Source organism: Tamandua tetradactyla, chromosome 3, assembly GCF_023851605.1.
Source record: "Tamandua tetradactyla isolate mTamTet1 chromosome 3, mTamTet1.pri, whole genome shotgun sequence".
Lineage (NCBI taxonomy): Eukaryota > Metazoa > Chordata > Mammalia > Pilosa > Myrmecophagidae > Tamandua > Tamandua tetradactyla.
This window is the reverse complement of record NC_135329.1, coordinates 86,237,617-86,260,530: the sequence shown is the minus strand read 5'-3', so window position 1 is coordinate 86,260,530 and position 22,914 is coordinate 86,237,617.

The window sequence follows — 22,914 nt, the reverse complement described above, 5'->3', positions numbered from 1 at the left end:
CCTTTCACTAGGTATATGACCTAAAAAATTGAAAGCAGGGACTCAAACTGCTTTATTTGCACACCAGTGTTCACAACAGCATTATTCACAATTGCCATAATATGGAAGCAACCAAAGTGTCCATCAACTGATGAAAGGATAAACAAAGCATGGTAAAAACACACAATGGGATATCATTCAGCTGTAAAAAGGAATGTAGTCCTGATACATGTGACAGCATGGATGAACCTTGCAGACATCATGTTGAGTGAAATAAGCCAGACACAAAAGGACAAATATTATATGATCTCACTGATTTGAAACAATTAGAATGAGGAAATTCATAGGCAGAATCTAGAATACAGGTTACCAGGGACTGGGGTTGGGGAGGAAGGAATGACGTATTAATGCCTTTTTTTTTTTTTTTCATGGGCAGACACTGAGAATCAAACCCGGGTCTTGGCAGATGAGAATTCTGCAACTGAGCCAACGTTGCACTGCCCAGTTAATGTTTATTTGATATGAGTTTCTGTTTGTAGTGGTGGAGAAGTTTTGTAAATGCTTGGAGGTGATAGTAGCACAGCATTGTGAATGTAATTAACAGCACTGAATTATATATTTGAACATGGCTTAAATGGAAAATTTTAGGTTGCATATATGTTACCAGAAAAAAAATTTTTACACCATAGGAACCAGTCTAAAAATCAGTGAACCCTTGTGTAAATTATAGTATAATTATAATAATATTATTTCATCAGGTGTAACAAAGTTACCACATAATTCAAAGTGTTAATAATATGGAAAACTGTGTGGAGGGGTAATATGAGAAGTCTTGTTTTTTCTGTATGATTTTTCAACAAACCTACCACTTCTGTAATAAAAATTAAATTAAAATAAATTTTTCAAAGAACACAAAAGATATTTACTGTAGCAGCAACAATTTAAAATTTTAAAAGAAATGAAAAAAGTTAACAAGAACTAGTCATTGCCCATGGTTACTATGATTTTTAAACTCTTTTAATCTCTCTATTGCAGCAATATTTGGCAAAATTGCACATGCATTTACCCTATAATTCAACCACCACACTTTAAAGAGTCTGTTTGAATGCTGCACTGGAAAAAAATACAAAAAGTCATATACACAAGGGTCTTCATTGCATCATTATTTGTAATAGAGAGTCCAAGGATTGAGGTGTAGAGAGGACTAGCTGCAGAAACCATGTGTCAGCCACATGATGGAGTACTGCACAGATGTAATAAGGAGTGAGAAATAGCTCCATGTAGTGATATGGAGAAGATATAAACTACAAAAGCAAGAAGCAGAACCATACGTATAACATGCTATCTTTTATGTAAGAAAGGGGTGACTAGATAGATGATAGATGACAGAGACAGATTGCAGATAGATAGGTAGATAGACAGACAGATAGACAGATAGATAGATAACTTACACATATTTTCAAAAGAAACAATAGGAGGATAAACCAAAAATCAAAATTTTTAGAAATGATTATAAGGAGAAAAAACAGATTGGAGGGGACAGCAACGGAAGCAAGACTTCTGTAAATGTAACTTCTCTTTTTTTATTTTGAACTGCAAATGTGTTATGTAACTACAGTGTTGTTTTTTTTTTTAAAGGAACATGCTATTAAAACCAAAAGTAAACTGAAATGAATGAGCCTAACAGTATTAAGAGTGTGGGATAACAACACAAAGGAAACAATTACTCTAAGTGGCTTTGAAACACAGTATTTTCATAAGGGAGTCTTTTATTGAAACTGGAAGACCAAAAGAAGTACAAGCACGCTGTGCAGGGGAAATGCATCCTTTGGACAGCGAGGTTTGGGTGGAATTGATGAAGCAGTTGCATTAGAGCTCAGAAAAAGTGACTTTTTTATAAATAAAATGGTTCAAGATGTAGCATGTGGACTTGGACATACTGCATTTGTTCTGAATGATGGAACTGTGCATACCTGAGGATGTAATGATCTAGGACAGTAGGTCAAGAAAAATAGAGAAAGAAACATGGTAAGTTAAAAACGTAAAAATATTGTAAATAGCACAAATAATGTATATTGTATGTTTGGTTTTTTGCTATTTATAATAATTATATTTGCTATTTTTGCTATTTATAACAATTATATCATCTAAGTTTTTAAATATCATATAATTTTCCTTGTCATCAACCCATATTCTTTATCAAGCTTTAAAAGCAAACTAAGAGCTAAAGGAATTGTTTATATTTTCATACTTCTAAGTATTTTAATTATCTTGTGGGTTTTTAAAAACTACTATTATAAACATTTATTGTATGAAGCTTTCATCTCAGAACTTAATTATGGCAATGTAAAGCAATATAGAAAACCAGCCTGCAGTGTAAAGATCATCTATTGTGTAGACCTTAGTATGCAGATTACACAGTATGTAGGTCCTTGTTCTAGTTTGCTAGCTGCCAGAATGCAACACACCAGAAACAGAATGGCTTTTAAAAGGAGAATTAAATAAATTGGTAGTCTACAGTTCTAAGGCTGAGAAAATGTCCCAATTACAACAAGTCTATAGAAATGTTCAATCAAAGGCATCCAGGGAAAGATACCTTGGTTCAAGAAGGCTGATGAGTTCAGTGTTTCTCTCTAGTGAGAAGGCACGTGGTGAACACTGTCAGGGCTTCTTTTTCAGCATTTTCCTTCTTCATTTCCAAAGGTCGCAGGCTTGTGGACTCTCTGCTTCATGGTGCTGCAGCATTCTCTGCTCTCTCTGAATCTCCCATTCTCCAAAATGTTTCCTCTTTTATAGGACTCCAGTAAACCAATCAAGGCCTACCCAAATGGGTGGAGACATGTCATCACCTAATCCAGTTTAACAACCACTCTTGACTAAATCACATCATCCAGGGAGATGATCTGATTACAGTTTCAAACATACAGTATTGAATAGGGATTATTCTACCTTTATAAAATGGGATTTTGATTAAAACATGGCTTTTCTAGGGAACAAACATCCTTTCAAACCAGCACAGTCCTCTTTAATAAATCCTGTTCATCTACCTGGGACAGATTTTAAGTACATAACTTTTTCTGTGTTGTTTTACATACATCAGAAAGAAAAAAGGAAGATGAAAGCTTTTTACTTTCACTTACTTGCTTAAATAATGTTAATTCTTGGATTTTTCCCCATTATATTATTTTAAATATATAATTGTGTTTGGCTTATTGGAACTATCCTTTTTTATTCCCCTAATCTCCTATACTCAAGTAGCAGCAATAACTATTAAGGGTTTTGTGGATATGAGTATTAGCCATACAAGCCAAATTAAAAATAATTTGTAGGGCAGTAAGAATGTTGAGGAATTTAGTCACATTTAATGTACTATTTTCCTGGATGTATATACTTTAAAATCAAATATTATTACCACATTAAGAAATAACTCTATCTGAACTGGGCCTTCAGTTTTTGAAAACTAAAAGTCAATTCAAGTAAGATTGGTAAGGTGGTGTACTCAGATTGAAGAATGTAGCTATACTGGTAAACACTTCCCTTTTAACTTTAACAATAATGGCAATTAAATATTTTCTTTGGTACGTTTTTTATATCACTTCAGTTATTTATGGTTTCTACTTTTGAGCGATAAATGTAGCTTTAAGATCATAAGATATTAATGCATTAATTAAAGCGCATTTCATCTTTGACACCATCTCACAACCATACCAAACTTCACCCCTCTAAACTTGTAAATAGTGTGTAGTTTTCAACCTTCGTGGTTAGAGTCTTAATCTCTTTTCTTTTGCCTTAATTTTTAATTAGGCTTTGAACTTTTTAATAGAAAAGTTGTGAATTTACTAAACAATCATGTATTAAAAAAACTTTGTATACTACTCCACCACTACCGCCTTGCATTGGTGTAGAGTATTTATACTATTGATGACAAAGCACTTTTTTATAATGACACTTCTTTTTAACAGTAGCTACCTTTGTTACAACTGATGAAAGAGTATTAAAATAGTTCTATCTATTGTTCATTATTTACATTAAGTATATTTTCCCCCATATTCCACTCTATTATTACCACCTAATATTTGTAGCATACATTAGCTATAATCCATGAAAGAACATTCTTGTACTATTAACTGTAGTCCACTGTCCACAATAGCATTCACTGTGCTGTATAGCCCTATGTTTTAACTTTTAATTTTTATTCTAATAATATATACATCCTGAAGTTTCCTCTTTTAACCACATCCACCTATCTAACTCAGTGCTGTTGATTACACTCACAATAATGTGCTACTACCATCTGTTTCCAATCTATTTCCAAACTTTACCATCAGCCTAGATAGAAATTCTGCACAAGTATCAACTCCCCAATTTCTAACCCCAGTCTATCAACTGGCAACCTATATTCCAGATCCTGGCTCTGAATTTGCTTATTGTAAAGCAAATTCATAACAGTGAGATGAACAGTGTCATGAACAGTGGTTCATAACAGTGAGATTCATACAATATCTGTCTATTTGTGTCTGCCATATTTCATGCAACCTAATGTCCTTACAGATCATCCATGTAGTCACATGCATCAGAACTTCATTTCTTTTTTAGAGCTGGATAATATTCCATTGTATGTGTATATCACATTTTGTTTATCCATTCCTAGGTTGATGAAAAGTTAGGTTGCTTACATCATTTGGTAATTGTAAATAATGCCACTGTGAGCTTCAGCATGCAAAACTCCGTTCAGTCCCTGTGTTCAGTTCTTCTGGTAATTGGATTGCCAGATCATATAACAAGTCTACACTCACTTTCCTATGGAACCGCCAAACTGTCTTCCACAGCAGTTGCATCATTTTCCATTCCCACCAGCAATGAATGAGTGTTCCTATTTCTCCATATCCTCTCCAACACTTGTAGTTTCCTGTTTTTTAAATAGTAGTCATTCTAGTAAGTATGAAATGATATCTCATTGTGGTTTGATTGGCATTTCCCTAATAGTGATGTAGATGATCTTTTCATGTGCTTTTTAGTTATTTGTATTTCCTCCTTGGAAAAAAGGTGTATTCATGTCTTTTGCCCATTATTAAATAGGGTTGCTTGTCTTTTAATTATTGAGTGGTAAGATTTCTTTTTATTCTGGATATTGAACCCTTATCGAATATGCCACTTCCAAATATTTTCTTCCATTGGGTAGGTTCTCTTTTCACTTTATGGTGAAGTCCTTTGAGGTACAAAAGTTGTTAATTTTGATGAGATTCCCTATGTATTAGCTAGGGTTCTCTAGAGAAACAGAATCAACAGGAAATATTTGTAAATATAAAATTTATAAAAGTGTCTCACTTAACTGTGGGAACATAAAAGTCCAAAATCTGTAGGGCAGGCTGTGAAGCGGATGATTCCAATGGAGGGTCTGGATGAACTCCACAAGAGAGCCTCACCAGCCAAAGCAAGAAGAGAGCCTGTCTCTTTTGAATCCTCCTCAAAAGGCTTCCAATGATTAGATTAAGCATCACTCATTGCAGAAGACACTCCCCTTGGCTTATTACAAATGGAATCAGCTGTGGATGAAGCAGACATGACCATGATTTAATTGTGTGAAATGTCCTCATTGCAACAGACAGGCCAGGACTTGCCCAACCAGACAAACAGGTACCACCACTTGGCCAAGTTGACACATGGACCTGACCATGACAGTCCATCCCTTGTCAACTTGGCAGCTATACTCATCACCTTAAACCATACCTAATTTCTAAATAAAAAACAATAAAACACACATTTTTTCTTTCACCTAACAGTACTCAATTGTCCTGCATATAACCAGAAACACATTAAATCTCTCCAGAATAGGGTGCAAGTCCTTGGGTAATAGTCATTCTTAAGCTTCATATCTTACAACTTAAATAGTATAACAGGAACAAAACAGCATTACAGTCTTCCTTTCTGTAACTTATTATGTGGTCATAGTTCACATTTATCACTAACTTCTTCTGCTACCCATTCAAAGTTCCCTTTACCCTCAGTAAGCACTTCAGCTGGCCATGGTTCTTTGACTGGTGGGGTGACCTAAACCTTCATTCTTGAAGTTTCAGAGCCATTGATAGTCCTGCCAGGATTGGGTTGTTGCAGTTTTCCATTTATTTTAATCACAGGGCATGGTAGTACTAAAAGATGCCCTAGGGAATCTCCTAAATTCCAGGAAAACTCTTCTTTACCTCCATTGTGTAGTTGCAGTCCTATTCCCCCTGATAGTCAGCATCAATCACCCCAGCCAATAATGTAATCCCTTCTTGGCTTGTCAATCCAAGGCTGTGAGTAGCCCAGAGTGACCAGATGGCAGTCTTAGATTCCAGTTCAATGGAATCGTTGTTTCTCCAGGTGGAAGCACTCCTCCTTTTGGAACTAAAACCAGTAGACCAGCAGAGCTGAGGGTCACAGGAACAGGAAGCAAAAATTTTCCTAGTAGATCACTAGAGGTAATAGTGAGTGGTGCCACTCCCATTTCCACCCCTTGTTTCCTGGACCCTGGATCCTGGCTATGGGGGAAACAGCACCATACAGTGGATGCTGATTCAGGGCATACACAGTTTCCTGGAGAACATTACCCCAGCCCTTCAAGGTATTGCCACCTAGTTGGCACCATAATTGAGTTTTCAAAAGGCCATTCCACCGTTCTATCAATCCAGCTGCTTCTGGATGGTGGGGAACATGGTAAAACCAGAGAATTCCATGAGCATGTGCCCATTCCCACACTTCATTTGCTGTGAAGTGTGTTCCTTGAACAGAAGCAATGCTGTGTGGAATACCATGATGATGGATAAGGCATTCTGTAAGTCCATGGATGGTAGTTTTGGCAGAAGCATTGCATGCAGGGAAAGCAAACCCACATGCAGTATGTGTCTACTGCAGTTAGAACAAATCACTGCCCCTTCCATGAACGGAGTTGTCCAATGTAATCAACCTGCCACCATGAAGCCAGCTGGTCACCTCAGGGAATGGTGCCATATCAGGGGTTGAGTGTGGGTCTCTGATGCTGGCAGAATGGGCACTCAGCAGTGGCTATAGCCAGGTCAGCCTTGGTGAGTGGAAGTCCATGTTGCTGAGCCCATGTATAACCTCCATCTCTACCACCATGACCACTTGTTCATGAGCCCATTGGGCAATGACAGGAGTTGCTGGGGAAAGAGGCTAACTGATATCTACAGAATGGGTCATCTTATGCACTTGATTATTAATACCTTCCTCTGCTGAAGTCATCCTCTGGTGAGCATTCACATGGGACACAAATATGTTCATTTTTTAACCCACTCATAAAAATCCATCCACGTACCACTTCCCGAGAAGTCTTTGTCACCAATTTTCCAATTATGGTCTTTCCAAGTCCCTAACCATCCAGCCAAACCATTAGCAACAGCCCATGAGTCAGTATACAAATGCACCTCTGGTCAGTTCTCCTTCTAAGCAAACTGAACAACTAGGTGCACTGCTCAAAGTTTGGCCCACTGGGAAGATTTCCCCTCACAACTGTCCTTCAAGGACACCCCAGAAAGGGGTTGTAATGCTGCAGCTGTCCACTTTTGGGTGGTACCTGCGTATCGTGCTGAAACATCTGTAAACGAGGCCCGAGTTTTCTCTTTCTCAGTCAATTCACTGTAAGGAACTCCCCAAGAGGCCATAGCTCTGGTATGGAAAAGAGAAGGTAATATGGCAGGAGTGGAAACCATGGGCATTTGGGCCACTTCCTCATGTAACTTACTTGTGCCTTCAGGACCTGCTCTGGCACTATCTCCTGTATAACATTTCCATTTTATGATAGAGTGCTGCTGCAACCACACAACTTTATGGCTTGGTGGGTCAGACAATGTTGCTTCCTATTGAAATGGAGCTTGAAGGATATTAAGGAATGATGAGAAAAAAAGAAAGGAAGAAAGAAAAAAAGAAAGAAAGACACAGATGGGCTCAGGGGGTCTGAAGCTTGAGTTTACTTCAGACAGACTTCAGACAACTTTATTCTTATCCAGATCCTACTTAAATACTGCAGGGTGACAAAAGGCATGCATGCATTTCTTGAAAGAACAGAGAGCTTATTTTTCAGTGCTCCCTTCCTTCATACTTAACATAACCATTTGGGGTAAACATTCTCTTCCTCTCAGACTGCTCTACATAACAATCTCCACAGTTTACTGCTGCCATCCTGAGGCCAGCTGCTTTCAACAAATTCTGCAGGTCTTGTTTTAACACTTGGCTCCTACATTTCCCCCTTTTTATTTTATAAGCCAGGGTGACCGTGCCTGTCTTAGGTTGCCCTTAAGCTCTGAAGGAAGGGTCTTACCCGTCATTGGCTACCAGTCAAGCTCACTACTTTGATTTGGGAGGGAGCCAAGAGTTTTTGCAAAAATCACATTGTTAGCATGGTTTCGCTTAGTGACTGTGCCTGTCTCAGGTTACCCTTAAGCTTTGAAGGAAGGGTCTTACCCATCATTGGCTACAAGTCACACTTTCTGACTTTGACTATTTATTGTTTAACACAGTGGAGGAGGAAGAGAAAGAGTATAAACAGCCCCAAACCTAAGATTTTTTTAGCTTTTGGGTAAGTGATTGTGTAACATTACCTCCATAGGCTACATGTAAATTATTCTGAGATAATTCTAATACCCCTTTTTCGTAATTCTAAGATATCAGGACTTAAACTATTTGAAAGCCCCAAAAGATGCCTTTTTTACCTTTTCCCATTCTATTTCAAACAGGTTATATGTTAAAAGGGGGTAATACAAAAGCTGCTCTCATTCCATTTACTCTTTAAACTTTGTAAAAAATTTAAATTATACATTTGATCTCCAATATGAACCAATGTCATTTCTATATCATTTAGTCTATTATTAATTTGCTCATCAATGAGATTGTCTATGCCACAGTTCACTGGCGTTTTTCTAACAATGCTGCATCTGTATAGTTTGATGCAATGCAGTTCCAGCGACTGCAGCCACTGTGATGCTTCCAATGATTCCAATGGCAGGTGCAATAATGAATCCAATTAGTCTATTAGTCCTTTTTAGATATTCTTTTGCCAAATGGATCAGTATATGTGTTTCTGGAGAGGATTGCCAGAATCTTGACCTCTGCACCGGCAGCCAAATACCTCTTCTTTTCCTTGCTGCTGTAATAGTCTCATCTTTCTGCAACATAAATGCTTGGATACAAGTGAATAGAGAACAATTCTCACAATTAAAAGTTTGATTTCCTATATGTATATGACCTTTAACAAACATATATGGATCTCTAATACATATTTGTATATAGCATTTATGGCTGCTATTTAAAGAGAAACTATAGTTACTAGAATTGGCTATAAAAATTGGTCTCAGTCCTAGGAAAATTTTCTGTCATTTTCTTTGACTAATGCTATATTTATCACCCCATGAATTTGGCACAAATCATCCTCCATGAATTAAACCCTGATTTAGCTTGCCTGTTCATATGGTCTCAGTTATCTTCAAGTCAGAGATGAGAGACCCCACAGGGGCTGCATCTCTTACAATTCCATAGGAATCATTAATTATGATAACTGCTCAATTCATATGACGTAACTGCCATCCATTCCAACTTTCTTTCCCATCTAACAGGCAAATATCACTTGTTTCCATAGAGTTATGCATACGGGTCTTACTAAAATGGAAGAGTTAAATTTGACACCATTTTTCTTCTTTTTTAAGTAGTTTTGGAAGCCTAGAATCTACTGGACCTGGGAATCCTAAGCTAGTATTCAGATATTTTGGTAAAGTTAGATTGGCCCATGTTAGGGCCCACAGCAGAGGTGGGTTAGGCATATAAACCCAATAAGTATGACTATGTCCCTGTCCTTCAGCAATTAAAGTTATATGTCCTATAATATACATTACCCATTTAGTTATTTTCATCTGGGTTGACATCTCTGGGTTTTATCCAAACTGAAGTTCCGTCATCTGCAATGACAAGAGCAAATCCCCTACCCCACACCTTTACCATTCCTGGTTTCCATAAATCATCTTCAACATCTTTCCAATAGATTGGCTGCAGCTGCAGTTCCATTTGGGTTGTATCATTTTTCTTTTCCAAATTACTAAAATGTTGTTCTGCAGGAGTCTGTGATGAATTATCATAAATGTTTTTTTTTTTTAATTTAAAGTAAAAAGTGCTTTTGCTAATTGATCTTTAGGTGTACTTATTTTCATAACATCATTTTCCTGATCATCATCTACCCCTTTTTGTTTCAGGAGCATAGACTTTAGTGTCCGGTTTGCTCGTTCAATAATTCCTTGCCCAGAGGGATTATGTGGAATTCCTGTGATAAGAGTAATATTAAAAGTAGTACAAAATTTATGAAATTACTTTCCTGTATAAGCAGGACCATTGTCCATTTAATAGATTGAGGGCATCCCATAACAGCAAAAGCGTTAAGTAAATGTGATCAAACATGGCAGAAACGATCTCCAGATTGTGCGGTAGCCCAGATGAAATGAGAACAAGCATTTATGATAACATGTACATACTGCATTTTACCAAAATGTGAAATATGAGTAACATCTATTTGCCATAATTCATTTGCTTTTTGACCTCAAGGATTAATCACGATGCAAATGGGTGTGCATTTAAAGGTCCACAGGTTTGACAAGTCCTAACAATGTCCTGAGCTTGTTGTTTAGGTAAAGACGGAAATTTATTTCACAGCCATTTGCTATTGATATGAGTCAATTTGTGAAATGTTGTGGAATCTTGCATTACCCCCACAAGAGTATTTGCTTGCTGATTTTGTAATGACAAAGGACCGGGAAGATTGGTATGAGCTCTTTATATGCATGATAAAAAGGGGAGTAATTCAACTTCTGACTAATGTTTGTAAATGTAAAAATATTCAGGACAATTAATTTCCTTTAAACAAAGAAGCTGTCTCAATGTGAGTAACTGTTTGGCAGACTTAGTCTGAATCAGAAACAATATTAAGAGATTGTGGAAAATTTTGCAATACTTGAATTACAGCTATTAATTCAGTGCACTGGGCTGAGATATAAGGTGTTTTCTAACTTGTTTTCCTCTGGGGTGACATAAGCAGCCTGCCCATTTATTTTATCTTTGGTAAAGACAGTAATAACTAACAGAAAAGCCTGAACTATTTTAGGCAAAATATATTGCATTCTTTTTTAAAAATTGTAAAGGTTTTGACATAGCAAATGATTATTAATTTGTCCTTTAAAATCACTTAACGTTATTTGTCAAGAGGTATTGAAGATAAATAGATTTCACACACTATGCGATTAATAAATCAGAATCTCCTTGTAAAATATTAAACAGGTTCTGTAACATATAATTAAGAATTCCTAAAGTGGCAGGTAGCAAAAATGAAAGCAGAGTGTCAATAGTGACATGTACCCATAGTAAATGACCAGATTTTTAAAATTGAATTCATTGAATTGATTGAAAAGGAATGCAGGAATGTGGATTCTTTATAATTGGCTGTGCATTTTTGCTAATTTTAAATTTATTGCATGCAGTTTTATGAAACTTTCTTATAATAGTGGTTAAATTCCAATTTGCTTACATGACTGGGCCCGGTTGGGTCCTCTGGGAACTGGCTAGGGACCAAGAGGAGCTTCCTGGGACTTAGATATCTTTATTAAAGTACACCTCCTTCTGGGAAGATAGCCAGTCCTTCCAGCAAGAGTGCACATTTTAACTATTTCTTACCAAGTTCATGCGATAGCAACATCAGTTGCATGTAATGGCAACATCAGGTGAACAAAAAAGACTCCACAAGTATATTTTTTCCTTGCATTCAGCCCTCAAATCTGATCTGCTCCCCAAATAAGCCATGGTTATTTGGGGATAAATTTAGTTTATATATATCTAGTTTATATAAACACCGGACAAAGCATTAAGATATTTGATTTAAAGGAATTTAGGTTTTCATATGATTTGAATATTATTTAATAGGTAATAGATTCATTTATAGTAATATTACTTAGATTAATAGATTAAGCCACCTGGTTTAGGACAAGAAAATAAACAGTTTTTGTTTTTGTTTTTGTTTTTTTTTTGCCAGTATAATGATACCCAGGAGAAAATCAGCATTCTTTATACAGATAACGACATGATAAAAGTCGACGTAAGCTATCCTGATAAAACGCATACTCCCTGCCCCTCACAGTGATCATCCAGGAAAAAACACTTTTTTATATCTTCATTAGAACAGACTGAGAGTCCAAGAAAATGCTGTCATTCCAGACTCATTAAATCTTTTTTGATTTTGACCATAATCTCCATTTTTACAAACCCTCAGCACTTATTATATTAGTTTAGGCTTTGTCCCACACTCCTCTTACTCTGCAACAGTCATTCATTTTATCTTAGGATAAAACTACTCTGTCTTCCTACGAATAAAAATACGTTTCCTATATCCTTCATGCCCAAACCATCATTCCAAATACTTTACCACACACAATTACCAGCAAAATCAAATGCTAGAATGTCAAATACTTAAAACACTTCAGTTAATGCACATTCAAAACACCAATATATAGTTTTTAATGAGAATCTTCAGTCTCAAAGTTCCTAAAATATATCTCTTCTTCAAACATGAATAGGAGCTAAACTCATGGCCAGTCTCCAAACCACTGCCTGTCGAGGATTTAAGCCAACAAAAGAAGATGGAGCTACCATTCCCACTCTCCATCACAAGACTTTACCTGTAGCATTGGTATAAATCTCATAGAATAATCATTCAGACTAAACAAAGGTAACCTAACAGAACACCTTGAGTCAAAACTACAATCCTGAACCTCATACCCCCTTGGGGACCAACCTGTCACAGGAACCATCAATGAGCACTGACCCCCATTTGGTAGGCACCTTTCTCACTGAATACTCTCTGACTCAGGTGTACATGAATCCCTGTATAAAGGCAGCCCATCAAGAACAAGCCCAGAAACCAATCTTTCTTTATCCTGCTCTGCCAAAGGCACGGCAAAGAAGCAATTTTTAAAATCTATCATAATAAAGCAGTTCTTAGAAATTACAACTGGTTTGGGCAAGCCAGACTGCAAAGATTCCATAGGCTGAACCACAGTATTAACTTTTATCAAATCAGTCTACATTCACCATTTTCCTGACCTCCTTCCTACAATAAATATTGGAGAATTCCAAGAACCACGAGACTCCTCTAAACATCCTGCTTCAAACTGTTCCAAAATCAACTGAGTCAGAGCCTCAAACCTCTCTATAGATAAGAGCCACTGCTCAACCCACAAAGGCCCACCTGTAGTATTTGTAGTGGATGTCCCTGGAGCATCTCCTCACTTTATGCTTTAAGAGTTCCCTTATTAAATCCCTGTTTGGGCATCAATTGCCGAGTCCAGCTCAAGCAACTGTCCAAACAGGGTAAGAAGGGGTAGTGGGAGATTGAGAAGAAACACAACTTAGAGTTTAAGACAAAGCATGAGCCAGGTAGTTCATTGCCTGACTGAACACAATAACCAAATAGAAACAGGAATATTTTCCCCGTTTCGTTATGTTCACTGCAAAGCCTTCATAACCAATTTCCATTACTTGAGATTTAAAACATTATGGCCTTAAGGCTGAAACCAAAAACAATGTTTTTGAATGAGATCAAATAAGCTTACTAATTCAGATGTTTTAACAGGCACCCCAGTAGCTTTAATACACACACATACTCCTCCAGCCGCCTATTATGATTACTCGTTACCCTGATGATCCAAGGAAAATACTTACTTTACCAATATGACTCGAGTCCTCTTCTGTCGGCTGGACACACATGCCTCTAATGAGACTTTTCCTTGGTTCCTTAATATTGATTTGGAGTCTTCTTCTTTGAACCCCATGTTGGGTGCCAAATGTTGCTTCCTATTGAAATGGAGCTCAAAGGATATTAAGGAATGATGAGAAAAAAAGAAAGGAAGAAAGAAAGAAAGAAAGACACAGACGGGCTCGGGGGTCTGAAGCTTGAGTTTACTTCAGACAGACTTCAGACAACTTTATTCTTATCCAGATCCTACTTAAATACTGCAGGGTGACAAAAGGCATGCATGCATTTCTTGAAAGAACAGAGAGCTTATTTTTCAGTGCTCCCTTCCTTCATACTTAACATAACCATTTGGGGTAAACATTCTCTTCCTCTCAGACTGCTCTAGATAACAATCTCCAGTTTACTGCCACCATCCTGAGGCCAGCTGCTTCAAAAAAATTCTGCAGGTCTTGTTTTAACACTTGGGTCCTACAAGACAACACCCAGCTCATGATATGCAACTCAAGTCTCACAGTAACTTGGTGGCCCAAGGTTAAGCATTCAGTCTCTGCTAAGGCCCAGTAGTAGGCCAAACCTGTTTCTCAAAAGGAGAGTAGTTATCTGCAGCAGATGGTAAGGCTTTGCTCCAAAATCTTAAGGGTCTGCATTGTGATTCTCCTATAGGGGCCTGCCAAAGGCTCCAAACAGCATCTCTGATGGATCATATGGTCCAAGTGGCAGAGCAGCTTGTACAGCAGCCTGGACCTGTTGCAGAGCCTCCTCTTGTTCAGGTCCCCACTCAAAATTACCAGCTTTCTGGTCACTTGATAAATGGTCTGGAGTAGCACACCCAAATGAGGAATACATTGTTGCCAAAATCCAAAGGATCACCTAGGCGTTGCACCTCTTTTTTGGTCATAGGAAGGGCCAGATGCAGCAACTTATCCTTCACCTTAGAAGGAATATCTTGACATGTCCCACACCACTGGACACCTAGAAATTTCACTGAAGTGGAAGTTCCCTGTATTTTTGTTGGATTTATCTCCCATCCTCTGACATGCAAATACCTTACCAGTAAGTCTAGTGTAATTGCTACTTCTTGCTCACTAGATCCAATCAACATGATACCATCAATATAATGGACCAGTGTGATGTCTTGTGGGAGGGAAAAATGATCAAGATCCCTGCAGACAAGATTATGACATAGGGCTGGAGAGTTGATATACCCCTGAGGTAGAACAGTGAAAGTATATTGCTGACCTTGTCAGCTGAAATCAAATTGTTTCTGGTGGTTCTTACTAACAGCTATTGAGAAAAAAGCATTTGTCAGATCAAAAGTTATATACTAGGTACCAGGGGATGTACTGATTTCTCAAGTAATGATACCACATCCGTAACAGCAGGTGCAACTGGAGATACCACCTGGTCGAGCTTATGATAAGCCACTGTCATCCTTCAACACCCATCTGTTTTCTGCATAGGCCAAATAAGAGAGTTGAATGGGGATGTGGTGGGAATCATCAGCAGTAATCTCTGCAATCCCTCCAGGGATCCAGCATTGCTTCTAATTTACTATTTTGCTAGGTAGGGCAGTTCTAGTGGCTTCCACTTGGCTTTTCCCACCATAGTAGCCCTCACTGCATGAGTCAGAGAGCTAATGTGGGGATTCTGCCAGTTGCTCAGTATATCTATACCAATTATACATTCTGAAACTGGGGAAATAACTACAGAATGGGTCCAGGGGCCCACTGAACCCACTGTGAGAAGGACCTGAGCTAAAACTCCATTGATCACCTGGCATCCATAAGTCCCCACTCTGATTGGTGGATCAGAGTGATGTTTTGGGTCCTCTGGAATTAAATGTCACTTCTGAATCAGTGTCTAATAATCCCTGAAATATGTGATCATTTCCTTTTCCCCAGTGCACAGTTACCCTGGCAAAATGCTTTGGTCTCCTTGGGAAAGGCTTGGAGGAAGATTAACAATATAAATTTGGGGTAGTGTAACAGAGTTCTCCCCCAGAGGGACCTGGCCTCCCCTTCATTCAAGAGGCTCTGGGTCTGTAAACTATCTCAAGTCTGGAAATTGATTAAGGGGCCATGACTGTTTTTGTAATTCAGGTTAGATTTCTGTTCACTTGACCTGGAACTCTTTTGTTTATACAGCTCAAACAAGAATTTAGTAGACTGCCCATTTATTGTGTTTCTAGGTACCCCATGATTTACTAGCCAACACCACAAATCTCTGCAAGTCAGATTATTTTGACTCCTGCTTTGAGTTTGCTGTCTATTATAATAGCCATGTCCACCTATCTTTGGCAATTAAGTGCTGCCACCTGGCTTCTGCCAACTCAGGATCTGGCCATCCCCATTGTGTTCCCACAGTAATATCTGACCTACAGAGAAGTGCAACTATAGAGCTCTTCAGGAGTGATGGCGCTAGTCTCACAAATTTATTTCTCACTGTTCTGGTAAAAGGTGCATCCTCTGGACATTCCTGGGGTGTAAGAGCAGGCTTTGCATGATAAGTCCACTCTAACATTGCAATCTCTCTAAGCCTCTGGATCCCCTCATCTACATTATACCAGGGCAGTTCTGACATTTCAACCTCAGGTACTGTTGGCCACCTTTTGATCCATGTTTCAACCAACCATTCAAACAAACTGCTAATACCTTTTTCTAACCCATAGAGGTATAACATTGAATTCAGAATCCCTGCCTAGTGGGCCCATATCAATAAATTCAGCCTGATTCAGCCTTATATTCCTCCCACATTATCCCACACTGTTAAAATTCATTGCCACACATTTTCCCCTGATTTTTGTCTATATAAATTGGAAAACTCACACAGTTCTTTTGGTGTAATGTACCTCTTCATGTGTGATGCTTTTACCTCACCTTTAGGGGTCTGTTGGGACTTAAGTCTAGTTATAGATCTGGAAGAAATGAGGGGTGGTGGGGGTGGGTCATGTAAAGAATTGGAAATCTCTTCCAAGCCATTTGCTTCAGGGTATTCATTTGCAGTTTCATCTGGTGAAACAAGATTAATCACTAATCTCTTCAAGTAGAGGTTGGGTGGCCAACTCCTCAAGGCAGGCTGGAGGTGGGGCAGTTATGTCCTCAGGGCAAACTATTAGAGTTATCTAGAGAAGACTCAGCATGATCTAAGGCTTCAACCTCACCCCCGACATCATTATCAATCCATATGTCACCAACCTATTTTTCAGGTTTGCACTCCTTTCCAATCAATGCCCTCACTTTAACAGCAGACACCATGCAAAATTGAGATTTCAGTTTACATTGTAAAGTTGCTACTCAACAAAAAATATTCTGAGTCTGATTTTCAGAGATCTCAAGTCAACAGCTACAAGAAGTAAGATTTTCCTTCAGGACACTCATAGAAACTTCTACATCTGTCAGATGGCACTTAAACTTCCCATTTGAAACCTTAAGCCCATCCCTTTCACTCATTTATGTAGCCAGTGTATTGAACAACAACCAGCCAACATATCTATACCTCCTATTTCCACAAAACTCTGTAAAGGTGTCAAAAACATTATCCCCCAGAGCCTGGCTCCATACAAGCAAAGCCGTAGAAGAATCGAATGATAATATTTTGACTATTTCTTTTACCAACTCACTCCATGGATTGGCAATGTCATTCTGATTACGGGAATCAGAGCCTTTAGTGCCTCTGAGTCCAGTCAAAGTAGAAAACCATTCATAAAAACCTATTTTTAAGATTCTGTTTCTTAAGAACCATTCCTGGTACCAAGCTGTATTAGCTAGGGTTCTCTAGAGAAACAGAATCAATAGGAAATATTAGTAAATATAAAATTTATAAAAGTGTCTCAAGCAACCATGGGAACATAGAGTCCAAAATCTGTAGGACAGGCTGTGAAGCCAACGATTCTGATGGAGGGTCTGGACAAACTCCACAGGAGAGGCTCTCTGGCCGAAGCAGGAAGAGAGCTTGTCTCCTTTGAATCCTCCTTAAAAGATTTCCAGTGATTAGATTAAGCATCACTCATTGCAGAAGACACTCCCCTTGGCAGATTACAAATGAAATCAGCTGTGGATGCAGCCAACATGATCATGATTTAATTCTATGAAATGTCCTCAGAGCAACAGGTAGGCCAGCACTTGCCCAACCAAACAAACAGGTACCAACTCTTGGCCAAGTTGACACATGAACCTGACTATGATACCTTGTATCTACTTATTCTTTCCTTGCTTGTGCTGTGGGTATAAAGTCTAAGAATCCACTGTCTACCACATGATCTTGAAGATACTTCCCTATACTTTCTTCTAGGAGTTTTTTGGTCTTGATTTTTATTCTTAGGTCTTTGATCAATTTTGAGTTGATTTTTATATATAGTATAAGATAGAGATCCACTTTCATTCTTTTGCATGTTGATATACAGTTCTCCCAGCACCATTTGTTGGAGACAATTCTTTCCCTGTTGAGTGGACTTGAAAGGCTTGTCAAATATCAGTTGTCCATAGATGTGAGGGCCTATTTCCTAACTCTCAATTTGATTCCACTGGTCAATGTATCTATCTTTATGCCAGTACCTTGCTGTTTTTGACCACTGTAGCTTTATAATATGGTTAAAGTCAGGTAGTGTGAGTCCTCCAACTTCCTTCTTTTTCAAGATATTTTTGTCTACTTGGAGCCCCTTACACTTTCAAAAAAAGTTTAAAATTGGTTTCTCCATTTCTGCAAAGTAGACTGTTGGAATTTTTATTGGGTTTGCATTGAATCTGTAAATCAATTTATGTACAATTGATGCCTTAATGATATTTGCAACATCCAGTATGTCCAATCCATGAGTAGAGAATGCCCATCCACTTATTTAGGTCTTCTTTGATTTCTTTTAGCAATGTTTTAAAATTTTCTGGGAATAAGTTCTTTACATCCTTGGTTAAATATATCCCTAGATATTTGATTATTTTAGTTACACTCATAAATGGAATTTTTTCCTTGATTTCCTCTTCAGATGCTCATTACTAGTGTATAGAAATGTCACTGATTTTTTGCATCTTGGTCTTGAACCCCACCACTTTGCTGAATTCGTTTCTTAATTAGTACCTTTGTTGTTGATTTTTCAGACTTTCTGTACAGAACATGTCATCTGCAAATAGTGAATGTTTTACTTCTTCCTTTTCAATGTGAATGCCCTTTATTTATTTATTTTTCTTGCCTAACTGCTCTTACTTGAACTTCTAGGACAATGTTGAATAACAGTGGTAACAATGGTGACAGTGGCATCCTTGTCTTGTTCCAGATCTTAGAATAAAAACTTTCAGTCATTCACCATTGAATACAATGTTAGTATGTGTTACATACATATGCTTTATCATGTTCAGGAAGTTTCCTTCAATCCCTATTTTTCTAAGTGTTTTTATCAAGAAAGAATGCTAGATTTTGTCAAATAAATTTTCTGCGTCGACCAGGATAATCATGTGTTTTCCCCTTCATTTTGTTAATGTGGTGAAGTACATTAATTTTTTGTGTGTGTTGAAACACACCTGCATACCTGGGATAAAACCCACTTGACCATGATACACAATTCTTTTAATGTGCTGTTGGATTCATTATACAATATTTTGTTGAGGATTTTTGCATCTATATTCAAAAAATGAATGGGTCTGTACTTGTCTTATGGTATCTTTATCTGGCTTTGGTATTAGGGTGATATTGGCTTCATAGAATGAGTTAGGTAGTGTTACCTCCTCTTTATTTATTTATTATTTTTTTTGAAGAGTTTGAACAGAATTGTAATTAATTCTTTTTTGGAATGATTGGTAGAATTCACCTGTGAAGCCTTCTGGTGCTGGGCTATTTTTGTTGGAACTTTTTGATGGCTGATCCAATTTCCTTTCTTGTAATTGGTGTGTTGAGTCTTCTATTTCTTGTAGAGTCAGTGAAGGTTATTTGTGTATTTTTAGGAATTTGTCTGTTCCATCTTAGTTGTCTAATTTGTTGGCACACAATTGTTCATGGTATCCTCTTATATTCCTCTTTATTTCTCTGGGGTCAGTAGTAATGCTCCCTCTCCTCATTTCTGATTTTATTTATTTTCATCTTCTCTCCTTTTTTCTTTGTCAGTTTAGCTAAGGGTTTGTCCATTTTATTGCTCTTCTCAAAGAATCAGCTTTTGGTTTGTTAATTCTCTCTATTGATTTTTCTTTCAATCTTTTTTATTTTTGTCCTAATCTATGTTATTTCTTACCTTCACTTTGGGTTTTGTTTGCTGTTCTTTTTCTCATTCCCCCAAGTGTCCACTTAGGTCTTTGACATCTAGTCTTTCTTTTTTAAATATAGACATTTAGAGCTATAAGTCTCTCTCTCAGCACTGCCTTTGCTGCATCCCATAAGTTTTGCTGTTTCATGATATTCTCGTTTTTGTCTAAAAATATTTACTGATTTCCTTTGAAATTTCGTCTTTGATCCACTGATTGTTTAAGAATGTAACTTCCGTATATTAGCAAAATTTCCAGTTCTCTGCCTGTTATTGATTTCCAGCTTCATACAATTATGGTCAGAGAAAGGGCTTTGTATAATTTCAATCTTTTAAGTTTATTGAGATTTATTTTATGGTCCCACATGTGGTTTATCCTGAAGAATGATCTATGCACACAAGAGGAGAACTTACATCCTGTTGTTTCTGAGTGCGATGTTCTATATATGCCTTTTAGGTCTAGTTCATTTATCATATTATTCAAGTTCTCTGTTTTCCTCATTGATCCTCCATCCAGATGTTCTATGTATTGGTGAGAGTGGTGTACTGAAGACTCCAACTACTATTGTGGAGGTGTCTATTTCTACCTTCAATTTTGCCAGTGTTTGCCACATGTATTTTGGTGCATAAATAGTTATTATTGAGATTTCTTCTCAATGGATTGTCCCTTTTATTAATATCTTTCTTTGTCTCTTATAAAAGTTTTGTATTTAAAGTCTATTTTGTCCAATATTAGTGTAGCTCCCCCAGTTCTTTTTTGCTAACTGTTTGCATAGAATATCTTTTTCCAATCTTTCACTTTCAACCTATTTGTTCTTTGGGTCTAAGGAGAGTCTCTTGTAGACAGCACATAGGTGGCTCATGCTTTTTTATCCATTCTGCCAATCTATGTCCTTTGATTGGGGAGTTTAATCCATTAACATTCAATGTAATTACTATAAAGGCAATATTCACTGTCCTGGGACTGAGGTAGGACATATACAAGAGGAGCCTGGAGCAGCTTGTAGCGTCAGAAAATCAGGAAGGTTCAGAGAAAATGAAGCTCACCATGGTGAGGATATGTCAGAGACATACAGGAGCCCATGGAAAGTGCCTCCAATGACCAAAATTGGAATGATTTGATCAACAAAATAAAGTAGATTGGATTATAGCTGAGAGTGTAAAATCTATATCCATGAGTCCATTCTGATATAAATTAATGACTCAATACACTAATAAATAGGGGAGAAGAGACAGATCTCCTGTGCAGAAGAATTTTGAATAATTTATTTAACACCTCGTCCTTAAGGAAGAGGAAAGTAACTCCACAGCCCTCAAGTGTGGGCAGTGCATCATGACTTCTTTCCAAAGACTACAGTGCCGAAATGAGGGAAAGAGAAAAGCTTTACAGTGGAGAAACCTGACAAAGACGACCTCATCCAGATGATCAAAGTCAATATCAGCAGTGAAAAGATATATTGTCTGTATGTACCCCTGAGAAGTTGTGATGAGAAGGTCACTTCACCTCTCTGGTCTTCTTCCAAAACGCTCATAACTCAGGTTGAGAAAAATATCAGACAAATACTAGTTGAGGGACATTCCAGAGAATACCTGTGGTGGTTTGGAACTGGATGTCCACAGGAAAATACGTTTTTGAAGTTAATCCATTCCTGTGGGGATAAAACGAATGAATGTAAGGAATGTGGGAAAACGTGTGGTTCTAACACAAAGATTACAGACCATCTAAGAATTCACACTGAGAGAAGGCTTATAAATGTGAAGAGTATGGAAAAGCTTTCATCTTGAGGAAGATGCTTAGTGAACATCAGAGATTCATCATAGAGAGAAACCTTACAAATGTAATGAATATGGGAAAGCTTTTACTTATCAAAACCTTTAAAAGGGTATTTTAGATATGCATGTAGCTTAGCTGATGCTCACCATAATTATTTTTAATTACAAAACTACAACTAGAATAAATCCATATTTGAATATATAGACAAGGTCATCATAAAATATAGCTAAGTAGGGCGGGCCGCGGTGGCTCAGCGGGCAAAGTGCTTGCCTGCTATGCCGGAGGACCTCGGTTCGATTCCCGGCCCCAGCCCATGTAACAAAAACGGAGAAACAGAATACAATAAAACAAGAAAATGTTTAAAAATGTTTCCCTTTCTTCCTTCCTTCCTTCCTTCTATCCTTCCTTCCTTCTCTCTGTCTTTCCTTTAAAAAAAAAAAAAAAAAAAAAAAAAAAAAAAATATAGCTAAGTAGAAAAACCTCCAAGCATATACACAAAGTATTAACTAAGGCTGTATTCATTAGGGGCATTTTCTGATTTTTTAGTAGTGAGCAAGGTGAAGTTCAGCAGGAAGACACTGGTCTGGCCATTGTCTCCTTGGTCAGCAATGGGGTTTCATGTTCAATTCCCTGTGCATTGCAGTTGCTGACACATAGAAATCACTTTAGTAGGGGATGCAAGGGTAGTTCAGTGGTAGAATTCTCCCTTGCCATGCGGGAGACCCAAGTTTGACTCCCGGCTCATGCACTTCCAATAAAACAAACAAACAAAAATTAAACAAATGGTGCTGCAATAACAGGATATTCACATGGAAAAATAATGAAATGTGACCCTGCCATACAGCATACCAAAAAAAAAAAAAAACCACATTTTAGTAATTAGGAAAAAGAATTTTCATTTTTTAATCATCATTTTCTTCAATTCTGTGTGACACCCCTCCTGGCCCCTGCTGACACATTCAAGACGTGACTTCATTTTTTAACATCCCACAAAACTTTCCAGATAAACTGGAGGACTAGAGGGACAGCTGGGCATCACTGCAGGTAGTTGGTAAGCCATGTCCTCAGTGGATGTCCCCCTCTACTTCTACCCCCTCCTTGTTCCCATTCTCACTAGGAAGGAAGAAGACAACCCAGAAAAGCCAGGGTATGAGCCAA